This window comes from Excalfactoria chinensis, chromosome 12, assembly GCF_039878825.1.
Source record: "Excalfactoria chinensis isolate bCotChi1 chromosome 12, bCotChi1.hap2, whole genome shotgun sequence".
NCBI lineage: Eukaryota > Metazoa > Chordata > Aves > Galliformes > Phasianidae > Excalfactoria > Excalfactoria chinensis.
Window position 1 is genome coordinate 11,608,011 of NC_092836.1, and position 23,559 is coordinate 11,631,569.

Below are 23,559 nucleotides of genomic sequence, written 5' to 3' on the forward strand. Positions count from 1 at the left end.
CCCTGACATTCCTTGCATTTACGTTTTGCCCTCGGATCCACATTTCATTCATGAATGTGTGTGTCTGTATGTGCACCATGAGACAAAAACTGGGCTCTCCTTTTTTTTCCCCCTTATCTCATGGAACTTTACACTTCAAAGCATGATGTCTCACTCGCTATTGGACAGGTTCAAGTTCATATTTAGTTTTCAGGTCTTTAGAATTTAAGTGGAAAATACCAACAGTTTTGGCCTCAATTCCAATGAAGTTCAGGGAACACAAATGCTAATTTTTTTACTTATTTTCTTAACTGATTCCTGCAAAACAAAAAAAGATAAGGAGTAACTATCAACTCTCTGCAATCAAATGCCAGCGTGAGATGGTGTTAATCTGTAGCTCGCACACTTGACAATCAATGATGCGAACATATGAGCTGCATGCTAAACAAACTGGTTGCTGAAATCAGTTTATATAACCCTCCGTCTACAGTAATCTTTACCTCTTATAACCTTCAGTTCCATCAGTTTCATTGGGTAGTGGCAAAATTCACAGGGAGCAAAGAAGCTGTTGTTCCTCAGAATAACAGTGAATCTTTACTTTCCTGTTGAGAAAGACACTTAAGTTGTGTTTCTGCTCTTCACAGCATTTGCCTGAAGTATTTGTCAAGTATTTGCTATTTTTGTGTATTTCATGGACAACTGTGAGTATTTAACTTTGCATGCACAGTTGTAGGTACTGTTAAGAGATATTGCATTCTTAACTGAACATTCCAGTAACCTCTTTGGGGGAAAAAAAGCATTTTTTGAAGTGAATGTTCATAAAGCTAACTGTTCTTTTTTGATACTTACTGTCACTGAAGGACACATACTGCAAAACTGTACATTGCTATGCAGGATTCTTATCGCAGTCCTATTTCTCCATATGGCAGCCTTACCTGAAAAAATCTCTGGTCCATTGCAAACCTTATTTCAATGTTTATATGACTAAAAAGGCCCCATGTGTACTGTTACGCTTATCAAAGAGTGGGGATAGAGCATAGAAACCGAAAATGTTGTGTAAGAAGGCAATAGAATATATAAAAAAGAAGAGATTATGACTGGAGTTAAGAACCTGAGTGGGCTGCTGCTTTTACCAAGTTTCCTTTCTAAATTCATACTAGCAAAGAAACAAAAACTCATTAGAGTGTTCTACTGTAATGAACAGTGATCTTTAAAACACAAAAAAGAGATGAGTCCTGTTTCCCAAAGTTCTATTTCTCATCAGCTGTCTGGAAAGAATCAAACTTGCATCAAAACAGCAGGATTTTCTAGTACCGTTAGAATGTTATTATATAAGGTTAATATGTAGCATCGGGTATGGATATTTTATAGAGTAAAGCTACTGATAATCAGCATATAAAGTGAGGATTGGGCCAGTCTATGTTCTGAAAATATGTCATCTTATTTCCTAAAAGTGAGTTTTGATAGAGCTTATAATAAAACAGTGTAAAAGCAAAGATCGCCACTTAACGTTTCATGCTTGTCAGGAAAGCATTTCCTGCGAAACACTTACAAATGAGCCCCTTCTCAAGCCTTGACTGAAATGCATTATGCAGAAATCTGACAACTGCTCAGCACAGTTTGCAAGCTGCAGAGAATTCAAAATAGTCTTCCATGTCTAGGCAGAAATTCACTTACAACAGGGAGGTTAGGTAGATTCTTTGCACTGTATGAGCCTATGTTGTGTTTAATTAAGATATGCTAAGCATCACTGGGTTATCCCTTGATGGTTAAGAATTTTTGCTCCAGGTGTAACATATCTGCAGTCAGTGAGTCTGATTTTTTGTTTTTCTTCTCTCTTCCTTTCTTGCCCCTTGTAAAAATCTCATAGGCTGGCAAATCTTTTATGATTTTTCATGAAGGAACCTTCTCCTGGATGGTTATCATTACCTTAGTATGGATGCATTCAACTTCATTCATGGTTACTGACTCATGAAGTGATTAGGTTTTATTATGTATGTAATGTGTATTACAATTAATCTCACAGCAGGTATAAAATTAATACCTGATGTGAGGACAACAGAAAAATGTCCCCCAAAGAAATTGATCAACATGTGTTTGAACAGACAGAAATGAAATCTAAATTAAAAACAGTCAAAACTGTAGCAAGAAATAGCAGGGAAAAAAACACAAATAATTGAAAGAGTGATGATATTTATGTGTACTTGTTAACAGTGATGAATGATATTTATAAACTGAGGTAGAAGAATAAATCAAATACTAGTAAAGTAAATCTATATTATATTGTAAAAATTTGAAATGTCATCTTAAACTCATAGTGAAGTGGCCTAAAAAAAACAGTGGAGAAAAAGGGAAGGAAGTAAAATGCTCTGCTATACCAAAAATGGATCAATCCACTGCCTGAATCTTTTAATGCAAGTGTCTGCTCAGGTGCCATGCAGATACCTTTCTCCATTCTTCTATTCTTGTTCCGTACATATGTACTTTTAAAGTCCAAATTTGTTAAGAATAAAATGTCCATCATGTTTTTTTTAAAGCCCCTAAGATAAAATCAACTGGGACAAATCATCATATGAGAACATACAAGGAGAAAGCACTGAAACAATCAGACTTAAATCAGCTGCTTAAAAACAAGAGAAAATGACAGATTTATTTAGTAATTACATTTCCTTCACTCTCTATTATAATGTTTGTCTTCTCAGGTTGAGATTGAACTCAGAATCTTAACTGTTCTGATTTCTAGGGATTATGCAGGGACTTTTCAGAAGAATCCTTGAGGGAAAGAAAAAGCACGTGTGCGTGTTGTAATGGATCACATCTGAAAAGGGAAAGGTACGTTCCAAGCTCTTGGGGCTGCTTTTGTTCAATATTTAAACAGATCTTCAGGGATTTCAGAATACACGTAATTCTGGGTTGCGCAGCTTCCTTAGCTTGGGAGTGAAGGAAGGTGTAAGGTGATTATTTTTTTTCCCCACTGGAAATAAATGTGGTATTTTCTGCAGTATCAAAAAAGGAATCAGTGTAACAGTGATGTATACAACAAATCCTGAATAGCAGCATTATTAGAAACTGCATTTCTTGGAGAGATCAGCTCTGAGGTGATTTTTGTCTTTAAATGAAATATAAACATAATCAGGGTAGGAGATGGTCATCATTTGTTGTGCTTTAATATAAATATATTCCTTTATGGAGTTGGATGGCCTGTATACCCACTTAATGTAAGCTGAGATGTGTTAGTAAAGGAGACCATGCCTTCTTTTATGACATGACATTATTACAGCATGACAGCATGTTAAAAATTCTTTTTGTCTTCAAAACTGCTCAGGCCTTGTACATTTTTTCCCGTTGTTATGGACTGGGAGGTGTGAGGTGCTGTGGTTACACATGTTAAAATAGCCAGGTGGAATGTAGCAAATGAAAATGTTACAACTCATTGTAACATGACTTAGAAAAACATAACACACCACCGTGTTATATTAGGAATGTGTGGTCTGTCACTGCTTATTTAGAAGTTTTGTTAGATGAATAATCTAAATCACAGCACAATTTTGTGTGAAGAGGGAAGAGAAGCATATTCCCTGGCCAGAAGCAGATATGCAAAAAGCAGAATGAGCTGCATCTCTACAACCATTTCCAAGATGCTGTTGTATTTTTGCTAATCTGATTAGGAAAAATCTGAGTAGAAGATCAGCAGACTGACATAAATGTATTTGAGCTGAGAGATAAAAGAGACGGATTTTCTACGAAATTCCCTCATCTGCCCTTTTCTTTCCGTACTGTAAACAGTGCCATTTTCTTTAGGCATTTCCATATTCTCTTGTCCTTCCCTTCACTTATATTTTGTGCCTTCCCAAAATTGCAGCACATTTTCTTCTCCTTCACCCTTGAGCTGTACCTGATTTCTGCTTATATCTGGGGGAAAGTTGTGCATTGTTGCAAAATTCAGTTCAGAGCTACCTAGTGCAGGGAGAATATGAAGGAAAAACTTAAAATGGCTGGCAGCAAAATGGAAGAAGATTAAACAAAGAAGAAAAGGAAAGTCTGTGCTGATGCAGTGCTTTCTCTCACCTTTGATAAGTCTCCCCTTTTGTCAAGTTTTCTGAGCGAAGCTCTTTAATAACTTGCTTGTTTAGGTTGAACTTGGTTATGTTTAAAAATAATTTCAACAGATCTCAACAACTGCTGCTTGCTTCATTGCCATTTTCATATGGACTTTAGGATTTCTAAAGATGTAAATTCATTTTGAAGCAATTCTTATTGCCTCTGTGGAGAGTGTTTATTACATTTGGCAATAACTCTTCTGCAGAAAATTGGGAAACTAGCCTGAATCTCCTGAGTGGTTTATGATTCAATCCCACTTCAGGGGTAAGCATTGCCAGCTGCTTTGTTTCCAGTTTCTACCATGAAAGTTTTATATATATGGATGTGTGTATAAACATCCTTGCACATATTAAAGATACACATATGAGATTGCACAGTATATGTATGTGAAAGCATATGTAAGTTTGCACGGTATTTCTTTCTAGTTGATTCTGGAAGCTTCATTCTGTTGAATTAGATAAGCTTGAATAGAGGCACATTAGGACACTAGTAATTCTGGATAGTCCATTTGAACAGGCAAAGGAGCTTTATTAAGAAAAGGAGATAATAATGTTGTGCCATAGCTTTCAGAAATATTTGGTGCTTCAAAGGAAAATACACTTATCTGGCTATTACAGGATGAGACTGAACTTGTGATGACAAGCATGACAACAAATCATTGTGTTGCTTGCTGTGGCTCAGGTCAGTGTAGTCTTCTTTCTGCAACACTTCTATTTTTTCCATGCTATGGCAATGCAAATGTACATTAGAGAGTTTTGTTATATTCTGGAACACGTCAAATCTGCCAGAAATTATTCCAGTATCTACAAGAAATCTCTTCATACTTACGCAAGTCTTTAAAGGTTATCAAATATTGTCAGCTTCTGAAAGCATGTTGTACAGTGTTATCATTCCTAATGATTTCAAATGTGTATGCTTTTACAGTAAGTGTTAATTAAAGAGCATACATTATTAAATCACAGTAGGAATGAGCCAAATTCTGTCACTCCTATTCACACTACAAAGAAAATAAACTTGATTTTAGTGGAATTTTCAGAGCAGTGGAAGTTTCTAAGGAGTACAGGTAAAACTGCAAAGGAAAGGGCTGCATCATCAACATGGTAATAAGTCTGTTGGTTTTTAACAGTAACTGAAAATGTTTTTGCTGAATTTTTTGTGATGATTCTGAGTGATGTGTATGCGCTTTTTTCTCTGATCTGGGGATTTAAAATATGGAGCTTGATAGATGATGTATTACTACCGCACTGCCAGAAATGCCCACGGAGACTGTCCAAAGATAGTCTGTGAAACAGCCATATGGCCAGGAGCTGAAACATATTAATTGCTGTTCCAGAATAATATGGGTGTAATACCTCTTCCCTCTCTACTTTGGTTTTCCATTTGCAGAATAGTGCAATGTTATTAAACCATTTGATTGCATTTTTCTTCAAATGTGTTAGATTGTGTTTTAAGTGGCATCTCACTTTCACAGCATGTATGTTGCTCTTTTTCCACTAACACAGAAAAACGCAGTCTCATCTATGGCTACATGGCTTTTAGAAAGTTGGAAGAGGCGTTGTTCATTTCATCTTATTGAGGTAGATACACCTTTCTGTTCAATCCTGAGGAAGCCAAAATCCTGAAAAGAATGATGTGAGAAAGGTTCCATGGTTGGTTGTGTATACAGTACATATCTCATAAATTAGTTAACTAACTGGCATCTTGGAAAGGTGATCTCTATTATGCATGTATTATTGATAGCTACTAGATAGAGGGAGTTAACACCTATTGTAGTTTCCAGTTCCATTTCTTCTTTCCTAAAAAGGGGAGTTATTTACTTTTTTTCTCACTATTTTGTTTTCTTCTTTCATGCTAAAATAATTAACAACTTTTGAAGCCATTTGAAAGGCAGTAGTGATCATAAAATGATTATACACTTACATCTTGATTTGGTGAGAAGAAAACCATGTCCATGACTCTTAGAACTGGTTGTGATAAATAAAATTAAAGAGAGAAAAATAGGGGCAATGGGAAAGTTTGCTGCCTAAAGAACAGAAGTTGCTGAGCAGAAAATCAGCCACTCATTTATGAGAGTTCCAAGCTCAAGAAACACTGTATTGAGTAGTGCAGAAATTGAGCTATTTTCCTTCATGCAGTGAATATGATATGGACTTTGGAAATGAAGGCTTTCTACTCCCTCCTTCCATCTGTGTTCTACATCCATCTGTCATATCTATCCCTGTTTAGATTGAAAATGTTCTGGATTTGTGGCAGTGTTTGTGTTTAGAAACCAACCAATCAATAGGGTGAATGCAACAGAAGCTGTGAGTCCTACTGATATAATCACTTGGCAATAGGAACTCTGCTATAGGTAGGAGCTCTGCTATGGGCCATTTTTGTTATTGGAGTTGCTAAATTCTGACATATGCTTATCATGTTGTGGGTAAGGAGAAAACATGGTTGCAGTCTATTGTTCTTAGGACACACCACTTCTGAATAATAATAGATCATCCAAAGGATGGCTGGGAACTGGCATCTGAGTGAACAGACTGGCAGTGCTGCCTAAAATGCAAGCCTTAAGCTAATCAGTAAATAGCTGTTTTGTTTTTTTTTTCTCAGCTGATGAATCCAAATGCTTACTTGTTGCTTGAGGTACTAGATCTACAGTTTTTGCTGAGTCTTTAATTAACAACAACTGTATAAGACAGAAGGAATTAAATAAAAAAGCAGAAATGATTTAAAAGCTCCCATTTGAAATTTTTTATTAAGTACCATCTGGAACATCATCGCAGAGATCAGGTAAGAACAGTGGATTTACTTCTATGAGAGAAGTAAAACCTCATATTTTTCTCCTCATATTTAAGATTTTTTTTCTAAAATTACTCATTGATTTTCACATTTAGCACTGTTGTTTCAGAGTACACTGTTAACTCATCCTATTAACTGTATGACAACACTTTTTAGATTAGAATTGTTCCTTTTTCCCCAGGGAGATATATATTTAACATAAACAATAATTTGGATATATTCTCACATGAATTGTGACTTGTGAACAGGTTGGAAAGGAAAACAAGAAGTTTAAAAATAGCTCATAAATGTGTTTATTGTATTTGTGAAAAGATTGTGATTATAGCAGCAGAGTAGCCGCAGGTATCAGGCTTGTTACATGAATCTGCACTCTGAAATGGTTTGTCTGTTTTTTAAATTAAAAAAATATATATACTGGTTTCCAGAATCTAAACTTTCAATTGAAAGGGTTGCAGGCAGTTATAACTGGACATGAGAAGCTTTCTTGTACAACCAAGTCCACATTTTTCACCTTCCTGAAAGAAACATGTTCCTTGTGAGCAGACATGACCTCGGTAAATACCCCATGAAGCAGGAGTTAAACTATTGATCAAATACACACTAAGACAGCAAAAAGAGAGATTCAAAACCTGAACAGCAGCAACACTGCACTTTATACGTAGAAGTAGCAACTTCCCTACTGATCCTGTCACTAGATAATATAAGAATATGGTCTAACCATTAAAAACATAAATAAATGGGAATAAAAGAAAGAATAACTTAGAAAAAAAAAAAAAGGATAGTTTATTTTAGAAATGAATGGAAATGTTTCTGTTCATTGAAACAATGAAGATTATTTTCTAAAAAGAGCTCCACTTAATAGAAAAAAATGCAATTTGTGCTTAGTAAATGAAGTGTCAATGTACTTTTCAGTTCATTTGAGCAGTAGTAGAACTGCCATGTTAATTCCAGAGCATAATCTTTATTTATTTTAAATTTTACATTAATTTTACCATGACAAAATAAGCAGTTTTCAGCCACACTACTCACCCAATCTGAATGGCATGGAATTTAATTCCTAATGGACTGTATGTGTAGCACATTTATTTCCCCACAACCATCTTCATTCAGCTCATTCATTACACCAAAATTAACATCTTTCATCACGTCAGTGGCTGAGATTCACTTTGTTTATAGTTTTGTTAGGTAACAAAAATGTACGACAGTGTAAAAAAATGGAAATAATGTTTCAGATAATTAAAAATTTTAGGAGAGCTTCCCTTCAAATGTAGTACATAAAAATAATGTATTTTGAAGAGAGAAAAGAAGAACATAGGGAAATGTAGCATTTGAAACAACTGAAAAATCAGCTTATGTTTCTGTAATAGCAAGCAATGATGATTGTAGCTAGAAATGGTCAGTCTTGTTTCTGTAATATGGATGGATTTTCATAGAATTATAGAATCATAGAATCCTTAGAGTTGGAAGGGACATATGAGGGCCATCTAGTCCAACTCCCTTGCAATGAACAGGGACACCACAGCTAGATCAGGTTGCCCAGGGCCTTATCCAGCCTTGCCTTGGAAGACTGCAGGGGCAGGGCATCTATCACATCACTAGGCAACCTGCTCCAGTGCCTTGCCACCCTCCCTGTAAAAATATTTTTCCTTACATCTAACCTAAGCCCTCTTTGAGCTTGGAGCCATTTTTCCTTATTCTATCACCACAGACTCTGCTAGAGTCTGTTCCCTTCTTTCCTTTAGCTCCACTGCTATCAGGTCACCTTGGAGCTTTCTCTTCTTCAGGCTGCACAGCCCTGGCTCTCCCAGCCTGTCCTCATAGGAGAGTTGTTCCATACCATGGATCATTTTTGTGGCCCTTTTCTGGACACACTCCAATGGATCAATGTCTCTCCTGTACTGAGGATCCTGCATCTGGATGCAGATGTGACCACAGCTTAAATCTCAAATAGCAGCATGTAGGTCTTTACTATTTTCAATTCTATAAACTATCTTTGTGATTTTGGAACATCTCAGTTTGAGCTTCCGTAGCATAAGTGATTTGTCTTTTAATAACTTAGTGTAGGAGAACTACAGTACCCCAACCGTCTGCTTTATGCTGAACTCTTTGAAGCAGCCAATTTTATCTTCCAGAATGTGGCTGTTGCACATGCTGAGTGCTGATTGCAAGTATTATCGTAAGAGAATCACTCAATATTTAAGAAAATTATTCTTCTTTTAAAGGCATTCTTTTATTCTTTTGTACTCCTGCTGACTTAATCGCACCAGGAGGTAACTGACAAATAGCATCATTCAATTCCATGGCTGCTATTGCTGCTGCATTATATTTATCAAACAAATTGGGAAGAGGAAGAGAACTATGAAAAATCAACTACCTGCAGCGTCTCAAGAAAATTAACCAACAACCACCTCACAAAATGTCTACTCTAGAGCAAACAATATATGTTGGCAACAAAAGGAAAACCTGTGCTACAGTGCAACCAGAATGGTTTACATGTCAAATGAGATGGGAACAGTTCTTGAAAAGGATGTGAAAGAAAGATTCATAGCCTTTCGTACCCTAAAGTCCTGGTTTACAGAGAACTTGTGAAATATCGAATACAGACAGGATCCCTGAAAGTAAGAATATAATCAGCATTTTTTCTTACTTTTTGTATTGGCAAGCGTATGATAAGAAAGTTAAAAAATGAGCAAAGATTAGAGGTCTTGAAGACCTAGTGTTCTTAAGCATGAACAACCTGAACTCACCTTACATTCCTCAGTGCCCTCTGCCATGCCAAGTTAAATCCTTTTTGAGCCTCATCTTCTTTCTTCATTTTTGTTTCTTACTGTATAGTGTGAATCACCATCTCTGCTCTGTAACAAGAAATGAAGACTCATTTCATTGAGTCAAGACTGAGATAATTTCAAATAATTGTTTCATTCTCTGGGGGAAATAAGGGTAGAGAGAGGAATCAAATCTTGTATTTAAATGTGTTGCATCTTCCAGTAGCTTATTACTATCTGGAATTAATATTTAACATAGATTCTTAATAAAATCTATAGCTTTTTAGATAAAAGCTGCTTTTTTTCCTACATTCAAATCCAGTGTAACATTGCGGATTTGAAGTGTACTAATTTGAGTTTAATTAAAGTAACGATAAAACTAAAGGCCATATGTGCGACCTTCTGAAAGGGAATTTGAAAATATACCTCATCATCTACTTTAGCCAAGTGTTTATGTGAAGCATTTGGACTAATTAAATCATAGGCTTCAATTACAATATTTAATCACTTCCAGTAGTACTAAAAAAATGTGTACAAGGAATTGAAAATCTTTATGAAACCCAAATGATCATTTAGAAGTTTTATTTTTCTTTGTCCAGGTAGCCAAATCCTGCTATTAAATTTAACAAAGTGCACAGTGTGTTACCTGAACATAGCTTACAGAATCCCATCAAAAGGATCAGATGCTCTACAACTAGAGACATACTTTAGGAACAGTCAGTATCCTGCTGCCTTCTAAAACCTTGTTCTTATTTGAGTGCCTACATGGAAGGAAAACTCTCTTTTATAGTTGTTATCCAAAGTAGATTTGCTCTCCCTTTGAGAATATCTCATTAAATGTCACTCAGTGCAGAGAAAAGCAATACAGAAAAACAAAAAACGTAGCACCCACAAGGCTAACAAGAGCTGAACTAGAGCTAACACAAATAGGAGACTTTATAGTGCATGCACATAAATGCTCTTTTGCTATACAAAGAAGGGTGATGAAGGAATCTACAAGTGCCATCATAAATAACAGCTAAGTTCCTGACATGGGAAATATGATACAGTATCACTAGGTAAGAAATTGTTTTCCAGTGGGATCTGGAAAACACCTATTTACTTCACATGCTTAAAAATCGGATGGATTAAATAGATTTCATCCTTTGGTATCACTGAAAGATTCAAATACTATAATAGCTTTTCTGACTATTTGCCTGAATCTGACAAAACAGGAGACCACTTGAAAAACACTAATAAACTCAATGTATCAGCAAGTTACAGAGTTATAAATCTAGAGAGAGTGTACCTCTTTTGTATTTTTTATATGAATGCACCATTCTATGCAGGAGAAGTCAAATTACACAAGGCTGGCTTCCGAAACATTTTAGATAAAGCCATTGTTAATTCTTTTATGAAAAAAGAAGAGATTGAGCTCCTGTATATTTTAAGCTATGTTGGTTTTTGTTTTTAGATGTTTAGATACCAAATATTTGTAATCTTTGTAAGCTATAATAAATTAAGTAATTGACAACATCCAGAATATTTTGCTTTTTGTGCATTCCTGTCTTTTTCTCTCACTACAGACATTAAAGTAGGTTTGCTTATTTTCCTTTGTTTCAAAATAAACCCTTCTGTCTGTAAAGCAGGGGCTGTGGTACTGTTTAGAATCCTAAAACTACAACTGCACTTAAATGCGAAAAGCACGAACCCATTAGCTGCATGAAAGAAAGCAGGAAAAATATTTCCAGTGAGATAATTTTTTTGCAGGGAGGTAATCCTTTTTCTCAAGCTGTATTCTGTACTGTAGCCTGATCTTTCATGGCTTATAGAATTGTTTTAATTGAGCCGTACTTCAGTGATAAATGCATTTAACCTCTCCTTTACTTTAGTTTCTGCACATGGTAACACATGGTTTCCTTGTCTGCTCTTTTCTGTACATATCTGCTTCCCAATTGTCCTGAAGATTTCTGAATAAATGCAGTGCTATATGGCAGACTACTCCCTCATCCCAAGAGGAAATCCCTTGTGATTTATAGTTTGTGGTTTCACTTGTACACATTCTAAAGGAGCAAGTTACTTTTAACACAATTGAAATAAGCATTGTTTGTAAAGTTTACCATTGCTGTTCTCTTACCTCTGCCATGGCTGATAAATTTATAGAAACTTTGCTTAGCTATTTCATCCCCTAGCTAGTATTTTCACTAAGGTGTTTGTACTTCTATTTGTGTCTATCACCTGATTTTTCTATGAGTTCTGAATCTGCTCCTCAGTATTTTATGGAGTTTCAGCATTGATCATGGTTTTCTCCTGTTTTATTTATTTATTTATTTATTTTCACATCTGTACTGCTCTACTCAGTGCTAATGGATTGACAGGAGTGCACATGCTTCTTCATTCTTATCGGTGGAGGAAGGACAGAGCAGTAGCTGTTTATAGGCTCCATGTTTGCTCTCTCTGTTTTGAAGTTTCTGTCATTTTTTCAGCAGACTTGTATAATTTTTGTTCCTAAGATAAAGAAAAGCTATGTTGAAATTGGAATTACTTTCAATGTGTATTTCATATGCAGCCGAAATTGTTTGGGAAAATTGAAGTTATTAGTGATTTCTCTAAGCTTGAAAGTTTAATGCTTCTTCCTGTTTTGTTGTTGTTGTTTTTTTTCCTCTCTCTCTCTCACTCTCTTTTTTTTTCCTAGGCTTTTAAGCGACTCTCCCCAGCAGAATCAATTAAACAATAAGAATGCCTACAAAATGGGTAATGGAGATTGGGCATAGTCACACTCTTTTTTCTCTGAACAATGGCTTATCGACTGATAGCAACAACAGAGAGAACAGAGTCCTTGAATTTGCAGGAACTATGTTTTCTGTCACTGCAGTCATACCTCAGACACATTCATTCCTGCAAAGTGCATATGCTTAGATTTGCAATCCACTAGAAATAGATGTGCCAGACTGACTAGAAGGAAGCAGCCATTTTGTAACTACTTGTAAGGAAATGTTATATAATATCAAGCTGACAATTAGAAAACATTGCTCCCTGTTTATTTCAACTTGTAAATACTTGTTCTCTTTTTTTCCTTTTTGAACACAAACTGTGATTTTAATCCTTGCTAACACAGTGCTAACCTATGCACTACATCTACAGAAGTGTTCATTTACATCACACAGTTTACCAGATGAACACCATTAAACAGCTGGGCACTGGTTCACCCAAGTCCGTATGTGAGCTAAGAAACTGACTCTTCAGGCTGCGTTATGGTGTGAACTTTGTTTTGGCATATATCACAGAAACCAGCTTTCAGAAACACGTAAAATTCTACAATAACATGGAATAGGATGTGAAAGTGGGGATATAAAGCAATAAAGAAAGCAGAAACTCTTAGAGGAGGAGTGCAAAACCAGACAATGTCAAGTGAAACTGTGGATCTATAAGTCCCTCTTAAATGAAGGAAGGCACTTCATACAAAATCATCAATGTTAAAGTATTTAAGTTTATGAGACTGACTTATTCATTAGATGCATCTGTAGGCAGAAGAAAAGAATACCTTCAGAATCAACTAAATTTCACTGACAGTTACATTTAGAGGATCTTAATTGCCTGTACTTTTAAAACAGCACCTGACATGTTTTGGACTAGACAGATTCCCCTTCTCCCAGTTCCAAGGCATGTTAAGGAAGTTGGCACAGTTAATGTGTTCCCAATAGCAAATCTACATGGGAGTACTCTATTTTGGGAGCTAAGAGATTCTAGCAGCGTGAATCCATTTTAAGTCATTTCCTCTGGATGTCAGAGTGGTGCTAGATACATTTAATCGTGTTAGCATACACATAAATTACAGGGCTGGTTCTAAGAGATAAAAATGAGGGAAAAAAAAAAGAAAAAAAAAAAAAAAGAAAGAGAGAGAGAGAAAGACCTTTATATTTTTAGTTTGGAATTGGTAAGATAAGTGCACACAATCACCTGAGGTTAGATCCTCACGTAGTGGCCGTATTTCATAAAGTCAGTATAATAATAGATCATTGTCATAGAAATACAGATAGGTATTTAATTATAGCAACAAAAATGATACCTTTAATTCTATATCTAACTTCCCTTGAGTTTTCAAAGAGCAGAACATAAATGTAGTAGTCAGAATGGCGTGGGCCATTAGCTTTTCTGTGTTACAACTCTGACATGAGATCCTTTTTTACGTTATGACTACAATAATAAGAAAATTGGACAATGAATTTATGACTTCAATGAAAATTACAGTTGTCCAGCCACTGGAATGGAGCATAGATAGATAACTACAGTCTTGGTGGGGGGGGGGGGGGGGGGCTCAAGGCTACGTTCAGTATAGAGGCTGAAAAACAATTTTGACAGGGTGTGGAAGAAGACACTGTGAACAAAGGCTGTCTCCAGGAAACAGGAGCAGAAGTCAAATTGAGTGCATAATCTCTGCGGGATGACCACCATGACTGGAGAAGAAGTGTGTGAATAGAAGCAGCTCACGGCTCTGGTTGGGCAGTAAGTGCCTAGAGATGAAGGAGACTTAAGTGTTCTGTTGACATGCAGGGGGCTGGAAAGTTACAGGAGGGAACTTAGAGATGTATACAAGGGAAGTTAGGACCTATAATATCTGAGTCTGAGCATTCAGACATTGCAATCTTGTGTTATCTATATGGAATCTGTGTATAATGAATACACACGGAATTACATTAAAAATATTGGCTACTGTTTTTTATTCTTTTTACTTTTCTCCTTAATTTACTTGATCTAGCAGGAAGCTACAGAAATTTGATCTCATTCTGGGACTACTCTTATTTCCTTGGTAAAGTTTCAATCTTTACCAAACTTCAGCCATTCAGTTCATGCCCATGTTTTTGCACCATGTTTCAGCGGTTTCTGTTAGTTTGTTGTTGGGGTGAGCAGAGGGAAGTCAGGGGCAACTGGTCAGGTGCTCACTCCAGCTCTGATTACCACATCATGGTAAAGTGCAACACCAGTAACTTTCAGTGTAAATTGAAGTACAGAGTTTGTTCTCTTCCAGAGTTAACTGAAAGTTAATTAGTTAATTGATTTCATTAATTTTTCTTCTCTCAAGATTTTAGTACTGGCGCTTCTCTCCAGCTGGGAAGTCCTTGCATTATGAAAGTAACTCAAGATAACAAAGGTAAAAATGTAGGGAACTGGCTTTTAATATGAATAGATCCTTCATGCCTTATTCTCTTTTCCTCCAAATAAATCTATTCCTTAATTCAATTTGTTGGAATGTTACTTAAAGAGCATATCTTTGTTGTATTGTGTGATGATAAGTTTTGCTGGTCAATTGCAGCTTTAACAGTTTCTTGTGACCGTGATGAGTGGTTAAATCTTATCAAGTTGATTACTGTCCCATTATCTCTCCTATAATGCAAGATAGGGTAAACAGAATTTCTGTTTACGCTTCCTGATAATAGTCTAATCTAGCATTACCTAATGTATTCCCATTTTTTACAATCAGAACATAGAGGCTGATGTCTGAATATCTCTTATTTCTGTTTCAGGAATGCCATGCTTCTAATTGTTTGCATATCCTTGCATTGTTTCTATTCATGCTGCATTTTCCCCTCCATTTTTTTAAAAGTTATTTATTTATTTATTTATTTATTTGTAAGAAAATAATCCTGTTTATTCAAATTAATACAGTGGCAGTATTTGGCCCAATTCCAATTCTTTTAAACTTGTAATTGTTAGTTAGGTAATTGAACCATTATATTATGCTCTTCACTTGGCTTCTGTAGTAGGAAACGAAAGCTGAAAACAAATCTGCCACTGGGGAAGAACAAACAAATACATCAGGCCCAGGCTCAATGGAATACGGCTCAAAATGCATTTTCCTCAAATTCTGAAGCACACAACTGCAGGTGTTTGCTCCTAGTTATGCAGCAGAAGTGACTGAGCTCCATTTCTATTTACATTTGCTTGTGGTTTTCATTTATTTATTTTTTAATTCTTTTGAAACCCTTAAAAGAAAAAATCACTAAACAACACAAATTTCCATCAAACTATAAGACAGAGGTGCTGCTGGAGTGTTGTTTTCACAGTTAGGAAGAAATGACAGATCAGGAAGGAATAAAGGGAGGCACTGAAACAAAAGACAATAAGTAACATTGCATGTTTTCTAATATTAGTTTGAATTTCTTAAATTTAGAAGAACTTAATAACAACAAAGAATTGTATATGTTTTACATTTTGTGTTTTCCACATCAGTACCTCACAGGCTAAGGAAAACAGCAGCCTGCAAAATTTCTGTTTTGCATTTATTTTGTTTGTTTAGGGTATAGTTTACTGTTCTATAGACAAAGAACCAGCTATTAATTTCTCTGAGCTTTTCTCAGGTTCTTGTGTATGGTATGCTCACAAAGAATTACAAATAATTTATTTTAAAGGCAGAAAACTTTTCAAAGAGCAAACAAAAGTAGATCATCCAAAAGCATATCTGAGAGTAGGAACTGTTAGCTAGTTAACTCACCTGATTGGGCTTGCTTCTTTTTATGCTTAATGACATCCACCTGTATCATGACACCAAAGACAACACAGATGTTCCTGTAATCAAATTGAAATGAGAACTTTCATCAGCTGCAAAGAGGTCAGTTTTAAGTGTATATTATTATTATCCTGCACTTTGTGTTTGGATTCCAGTATTGTCTTTGGTGTAGGGAATTAATATTATCAAGGAGTTTGGATTATGCAACTGTGAAGTTGAATGGATCTTGTTTCTGCTATTACAATAAATGGTTTAGCTGTACTTTTTTTTCCTTTACTTGAACTGCACATTATATTTTCCAATATAATTTGGCAAAATATTTCTTTTCAGAGCTCTACACCAAATGGTGTTGTCCATACTGGGTATATTCTGTTCTTTGGCATTAGTAATACTGACAAGCCCCTACAGATGGTCTACTACTCCAAGACAGGCTTTGATTAATTCTGTTTCAAATTTTATTGCAAGCCTCAATCGTTACAATATTGTTGCAGCCCTAATGTAAAACAATGATTATTCCTTGGAAAGGGGATTCGTGGTCAGGCTACTGGTCTTTTGTTAAAATTATTTTGGATCTTGCAGGCTGTCACAAGGCCTGTGGCCTCTGCTAGTGAATGAGTCACAAAAAGAGAAATCAGAACCTGATGTTCTGGTCTTTTCATACAGAGAGTGATGGGAGGACGTGGTGTTTAAAAAACCATCAGAAACTGATAGTACTTCTAACAAAAGTCCTGTCATCATTACAGGACTGAGGCAGGACTGGCATTAGCAATACAGAGACATCTCTTTAAGATACTCTTATCACACAACAAATCAAAACTAAGCAATAGATTTTGAAAATGGACACTTGTGCATTGAAGCATTCAATGTGGTGAGCCATATTTAATAGTACTTATGCATTTTCTTCCAGATATAGACTTGCTAACTGTTCAGGAACAAAAAGGAGAGTTTTCTGTTTGCTTTTTAGATCAAGTTAAATTATTTGTATACAAAACCACATTTCTTCTTGTCAGGTGTCTCCAAGGACTGTTTTTCTATCCACAACTTCCATGTCTTTAACAGAAATTTCTTCAGGTAAATATGCCACTTTGAAAAGCAGCTGAAGTTTGCATTTTAAACTTACTTTGAACTCACAAAAAGCACTTGCTCCATATTGTGATTGTTATGGCAGTATGTAGATACAGCAAGACTACATCTCTTCCTTTGGAAAACAGACAAAAAACGACTGTACTTTTACTGTGACTTGCATTCTAGCTTTGTTTCAAACAGTTGCATCTCTGAATAAGCATTCACAACTAGAAAAACATTTAAACAAGTTTTGGTTAATGCAGATCCCGTAATGAAGTGATTGTTAGTTTTACATGTGATCTGTTGAAATCAATTGCATTTGACAAAGCTTTCAATTGAAATTTCACGAAAGCTGTTTTTCTCAGTAATGTGTAGCGAGAGGAGTAAGATTATGGTTTGATAATGACAGCTTTGAAGTACCCTTTAAAAACATTGTAACAGTATTGAGGTTAAGAAAAGGCAGGTAAAACACATTGTGAAATTCTTCATAGGGAAAGATAGGAAGTTCCATTCAAACTAAGGACTGAGGGTGCTCGCTTATAGCACCAAGAGCAACTAAACTCATGGAAAAATGCAATATGAACAAGAGGGGAAAATGGGGGAAAAAAGCAATTCCTATGATGAGAAGTCAAACCTTTGCAGAGGTTTCCCCCGCTCCTCTTGGTGCAAAAATAAAATACAATCTCAGGAATAATTTTTAATGCAATCTGTTGTTTTCTAATTAAAAAAGCTTTCAGGCTTTTTATAGCAGCTAATCTCCTCGTGCTTTTTTAATATAGAAGTTAATATGGTTGTCTTCTTAATTACTTTTGCACGTAAGCCAGAATATAGGTTTAGATTTCTTTTTCCTATATACGTGTGCACTTACAGTAAATAGACTTTAGATCCCATGTTCTCAAGCACCTGGCTTTGAGCGTTACTGGCCTTTGGCGAACAGTGACAAGGAAGCAATTTGTCCTCTGCAGCTTTACGCAGACAGAGGTGTATTTTTAGGCTATTTCACACTGAGTAACGCACTTTCCTTTCAGACATCTACAGGGTGGGGACTGGAACCCACGGCTGTGCAGTGAATGGACAGATACGAACGCTGAGAAAGCTGCGGTACGTGTGCTGCTGCTGACAGAGCTCGCTTGCTGCTGCCCCCGGCGGCAGGCGGCCCGGCGCTGCTGAAGCCCGGCTCCTCGGGAATGCTGGGAATGTTGAGTCAGGGACTGGCAGCCCAGCCAGCCGGGCTCGCAGCTGACTGAGGGACACTCGCTGGGGGACAGAAAGACGAGGGACAGGAGCACGCAGCCCCCCCCAAAACAACAGCGGGGTCCCTCTGCCTCGCCCCGTGGGTGCTCGGCGGCCCCGGCTCTCCCTGCTGCCTCCTTCCTCCGTGCAAGCGAGATGTCAGCTGAACGTGATGTTGTAAAATCCATGTGAGGACGAAAGACAGATGCAACGATTTGAAAGGTGAGAAGCTTGAGTGAGAATATGGCTGTAATGCATCGCTGTGAATGGACTGTGATTAAGGCAATTGCTAGAGATTGCTTTCTTCAACTGTCTGATAGTTGAAACTGGAAATGAAATTGCAGAGGTTTTTTATATTGCCTCAGAAATACACGGTAATAAATGGGACCAAGCACACATCTTCTGGTAAGAGAGTGCCTCTCCCTACAGAACCGTCAGCCAGAAACCCTTCTTGCAGTTTTACCTAAAAGCAACCAGAGGAGTCCCTTTTTGTTTTGTGTGTGTGTGTGTGTGAGAGAGAGATCTCCATTTAACAGTATTACTGCTATTAAAGTTTGCTAGAATATAATTGCCAGGCTTTGGAAATTCCTGGCTTTATCTGTGAATGCTGGGTAATGTTTGCTGTTTTAAAATTGTGTTGGGGGGGGGGGGGGGGGGGGAAGAGATTTCTGTTCTCTTTTAGTGAAGGTAAGGCAGAAACAAACAGGAGGTTATTCTGCAGTTATATAATTAATGAATACTTCCAGAGGTTGCTCTTTTATGCTGCTGTGTGTTTTTTTGTTTTGTTATTTTAGGATCATTTTAGGTAGGACAAGAGTGATGCAAATGATTCATTCCACACACACATTCACCGAGGGTATGCATGCATTTTTGTTCAGGGCCCTGGATAGCGATATGATGGAGGTGTTTAACATATACATATGTATATATTATTAGCGTGTGATTGATTTTTAGGCGGCTACCTGCTAAACCCGTGATGGATGGATGGGAATCTACTCCCTTAGCGGCGAATTGATTATTTCCCTTTTGATGGACACCCCGGTCGGCCACTTGCGCTGGCAGACACAAGCTCGTTGCAAATAGGCACAGCCAATAACTGCAGCCAAGAGGAGGGCAGATCCCACTTGTCAGGGTTAGTTTTCTGGTCGGCTTTTTAAATCAGTGGTTTCACGGAACTATTTGTTTGTTTGGGATTTTTTTTTTTTTCCCTTTTCCCTCCTCCCATCCTATTCCCACTCCCCTGCCTCTCTGTGGACACCCCGGCTGCCCCTTCCCGGCAGCCCCGCCGGCACCAGGCCCTGCCTGCCGCCGCTCCCCCTCCTTCGAAGGGCGGGGAAGGTTCCCCCCCCACCTCCATTAAGTGACATTTCATTTCCCTGTGGCGACACTGAGGACGGAGACGATCCTCCACCTCGCCCCCGCCCGTCTGAGGGAGGATGCTGTGGGGAGACATTATCGCTCCCCTCCCTTCTCAAGGCAACCCCCCCAGCGCTGCCCCAGAGGCTCTTTCCAGCCCTGCAGGCAGGGAGGTGCGCGATGTACCCCCTTCCCTTCACGACCACCGTCCCGGCTCCCTGGCTCTGCTCCTCGCAGACAGCTGTGGCAGCGCCGCGCCTCACTGGGACCCCTAAGGCAATCTGCTGGGAACCTTGCCTTGAATTTTAATAAGATAAAGCACTACCCCGTGCCCCGCCACCGCTTGGGAGAGAGGCTCCCTTTATCTACCTGACTCTCACGGCCGTACGAGCCGCCTGCGAAGAGGAGGAAGGCGGACGGCCCCGCTCTCTCCAGCACCCGCAGCAGGGCCGGGATGCAGCGCCCGCTTCGCTCCACCCTGCGTGCCTGGAGGGAACGCCCCGCTCCCGGCGCTGCTCGAGGGCGGAGGCAGGCGCGCGGCGGTGCTGGGGGGGTTTGCTCAGCGCCTCGAGGCTGCTGCACGGGGTCAAGCAATCCCCTGCTCGCTGCTGGAAGGGCTGGGGGGTGTTTTCTTCACCTGCCCTGTGGGAGAACGAAGGGTTTTGTAGCCCCTGTCTTCATTTCTTCCTTCCTTGAACGCGAAAGGGATAAGATGCCTTTTTAAGATCTGCTTTTGCACGCGCGGAGCCTGTGGTGGTAAGTTACTTCAGTTCCCTTGTGGAATACGTGTATGCGGTGGGAGGTTTCTTGTAGTTTTAACTGTAGCAACTCAAAACGCAAGGCTCGACTTCGTATTGGATGTGTGCATGGGAGCTCCAGATCTCCTCAGTGCTTTGGAGGAACCTCGCCATTACTGTGGTGTTGCCGCGAGAGAGTAGGCGCTAAAAGTAGCGGCTCCAGCAGGCGGTTGGGGCACGTGCTTTTGGAGGTGCTGCTGAGGTGAGGAAGGCTGCTATTGTGCTGGGCAAAGCGTGCTTCGTCGGCCAGCTCAGCTGCCATTGCCCTCCTATAGGTCCTGGTTTCGGTGGTGGGGTTCTCCAGCATGAAGGTGGGTTTATGAATAGAAAGCAACTCCTGCCTTGAGATAAATTGCATCCCTTTGATCAGGAGGTGTTTCAGCTCCTGTGCTGTTTTCCATTCTTCCCAAAAGTGAAGGAGAAGGTTGGCTTGCTGAGACATCTTGTCTCTTCTGCTCCTGCTGGGTGAAATTGGTTCCTTGCATTAAGAACTGTTTATTTCTTTGCACTTCCTGAGCACAGGTCTCTTCTTATCTCCCAGCAGTTAGTGGTAGAGTTCATTATTAAAGTATCATGCTCTCTCTACTCCCTTTGGAGAAGACCCATCTCATAACTTCTCTCTCCTACGAGTTCCTCAGCTCCCCTAACCCACTGCCAGTCAAATGCTGGATGAGATTATGACGAACAATAGCATAAGGTGTAATTATTCATGCTAGTAGTCTCCTATCTTTTGCACGCTCTGGGGACTGTAGGTGGGAAGGGAAGGGAGTGGCCAATATTCTTAGTAGCAAAATATCGAATGAGCTCATTCAGCCATCTTGGAGTGAAACCTTTAGAGAACTCGCTATTTGCCAGGCATGTTTTTGTAAGGGATTGCTCAGGGTGATTTTCTCACTTTGGGAAGATGATTCTTGCAGACCTTTTAGGGATGACTAACAGAGAAGTGTGGGTTGTTCACCCTTAAAGAGGGCGAGGCAACCAGCCAGTGTATGACTTCCAAGGCAACATATGCTCTTCCACCTGTATCTCTTATGGTGTTTATTACATTTTTATCCTCTGTGATGCAGTTGTTATTCTTTTTTCTTCAGTTAAATTTAGATTGTAGGAGGCCTGGGGTATGCATGGAGATGTTTATTTAGATTCACCTCAGAAAACTGTTCTGGCACTGCAGTAGTTTTATAACGTGGCTGCTCTTTTATTTGTGATGTTCTATTTGTTTTCTCTTCTTTTTTGGTTGCTTCAAAACAAGTTTGCCAGTTGCTGTTTTCTTTGGTAGTCTTACGTGTACTTATTAATAATGAGGGTTTCTCAACTTATTTCATAGTGTTTGTACTGTCTTATTTTCTACAAAGTCCAGGAAAAAGTGCAAGAATTAATTTAAAGCAAAATGAGAATATATCTTATTTTTTGAGGTTTGTAACTGACCAAAAGAGAGCTGAGAAATGGAAAAATAAGCTGTAAAATTTTTTAGATGAATTGGACAGGTTTTTTTCTTCAGGGTGATACAAGAAAATCAAAATGCAGATCAGCTGAAACATCAATTTAACCTTTTCCCAAAGTACTTTGTTTTTAGTTGTTTGCACTTCTTTAAATGTAATGATTTATATTAAAATTACACTGTGATCATAATAAATAGTGAGATTTATGACTCTTTGATGGTTTCCACATGCAAGGTGTGGCTTCCCTCACCATCACTGCCCACCCCTCCTCCTTTCAACTGAACCCGTTTCCTAGGTGAATGATGTGGGCTATTTATGGCAACCAAGAAAGCTTATAAACAAAGATATCCAGTGTTTTTGTATGGGAAAACATGAATATTTTTCATGAATAAGTGTTTGTAGTCTGGTATTTAAGTTTTAATATTGCTTTGATTTCAGAGAAATATTACGGTTCATTTAGTAATGGTGGTTTTGAAATAGTTGGCTCTAGAATGGCTTAAATAGTCAGCTTTTGTTTTGCAGTGGTTGTAACAGCCTCAGCTCTTTCTAGAGAGGCTGTCAAGGTGCTGAGCTCTGACCCAGAGGAGAACAGTAGCAAAAATGTCCTGGCACATTTCTGAATAAGGTTCCGTTACAGAACCTAGAATTCCTGCATGATATTACAAGTGCAGGCTTTGAAGTGGACATGTTCAGAAGGTTTAATAACACTATGATCTCTAATTGGTAACAATAATGAGAGGGAACTGTAGTGTCAGGATTTCTGTTTTTAGACTTGCATATTTAACGTGACTTTTTTTTTTTTTTTTTTTTTTTTTTTTTTTTTTTCTGGAAAGTTTTAGGATCAGGTTTTTGAAAGGTGACATCAGTTTTCTAGACCACGGTAAGGGTAGCTTAAAAACTCACTTTCACAGTCTGACAGGAAATCGCTAGAGAAAGCAGTGTATGCAGACTCAGCTAATGACTGCGTAGCTGTCTATAACGTACAATCTTTTTCTAAGGGTGTCAAAGAAGTATAGGAAAATTGGTGCTGTTGCTAAATTTGGTTTAGCCGATCACACAGAACATTGGTAATATGTGGAATGCTTTCCCTTCTGTTAAGTCATTCACTTTGTTTAAATGGTGCGTTGTTGGCCATACTATTCTACCGACTTTGAGATGCTAAAAGAACACTCTTAGTTGATTAATTCCTATTTCTAATGGAGGCTTATTGTGTCCAGACACAGCGCCCCTATTTGGCATCTATCTGGATTGCCTATTCACAGAAATTAACAAATTAAATGGATTTGGAGACCTTAGTTCTCTAATTCCCAAAAATGGATTCCTTCTTGTCAAATAGGGGTTTGATTGTGTTGGAGGCTGTTCTGCTGCTGCTTCAGTTTTCAGTATTGTTAACTAAGCACTTCTCATGGTTAGTAAAATTAATTTACAGGTGGTTTGCTGACGTGTATTTCATTATGTCTGTGATATATGCAGAGTCTGAATCCTTTATTTTTAATATAAAGGCACAGGTTGTACTTCTGCGATCACATGAACTTGAATTTAAACAGTTT

The 23,559-nt window shown here is 38.1% G+C and overlaps 1 protein-coding gene and 1 long non-coding RNA gene across 18 annotated transcripts in view; one reads left to right on the top strand and one right to left on the bottom strand.

The window, feature by feature from the left end:
• Positions 1-4,577: 4,577 nt before the first annotated feature.
• On the bottom strand, positions 4,578-20,261 carry LOC140257601 (uncharacterized). The gene is made up of 4 exons (XR_011905083.1): positions 20,143-20,261; positions 16,105-16,178; positions 9,615-9,722; positions 4,578-5,698 (listed from the first exon to the last, which is right to left on the bottom strand). It is a non-coding gene; the product is annotated as an uncharacterized lncRNA (long non-coding RNA).
• The window catches only part of ERC2 (ELKS/RAB6-interacting/CAST family member 2), a 369,674-nt gene continuing 364,237 nt past the window's right edge, over positions 18,123-23,559 (top strand). For 5 of the 17 annotated variants that reach the window (XR_011905070.1, XR_011905073.1, XR_011905076.1 and 2 more), the window contains exon 1: positions 18,123-18,639. The gene's annotated coding sequence lies outside the window, so the exon portion shown is untranslated. Of the gene's footprint in view, positions 18,640-20,280; positions 20,530-23,559 lie in introns of those variants that run through there. The other 12 variants (XR_011905072.1, XR_011905074.1, XR_011905075.1 and 9 more) reach the window with 6 other exon arrangements.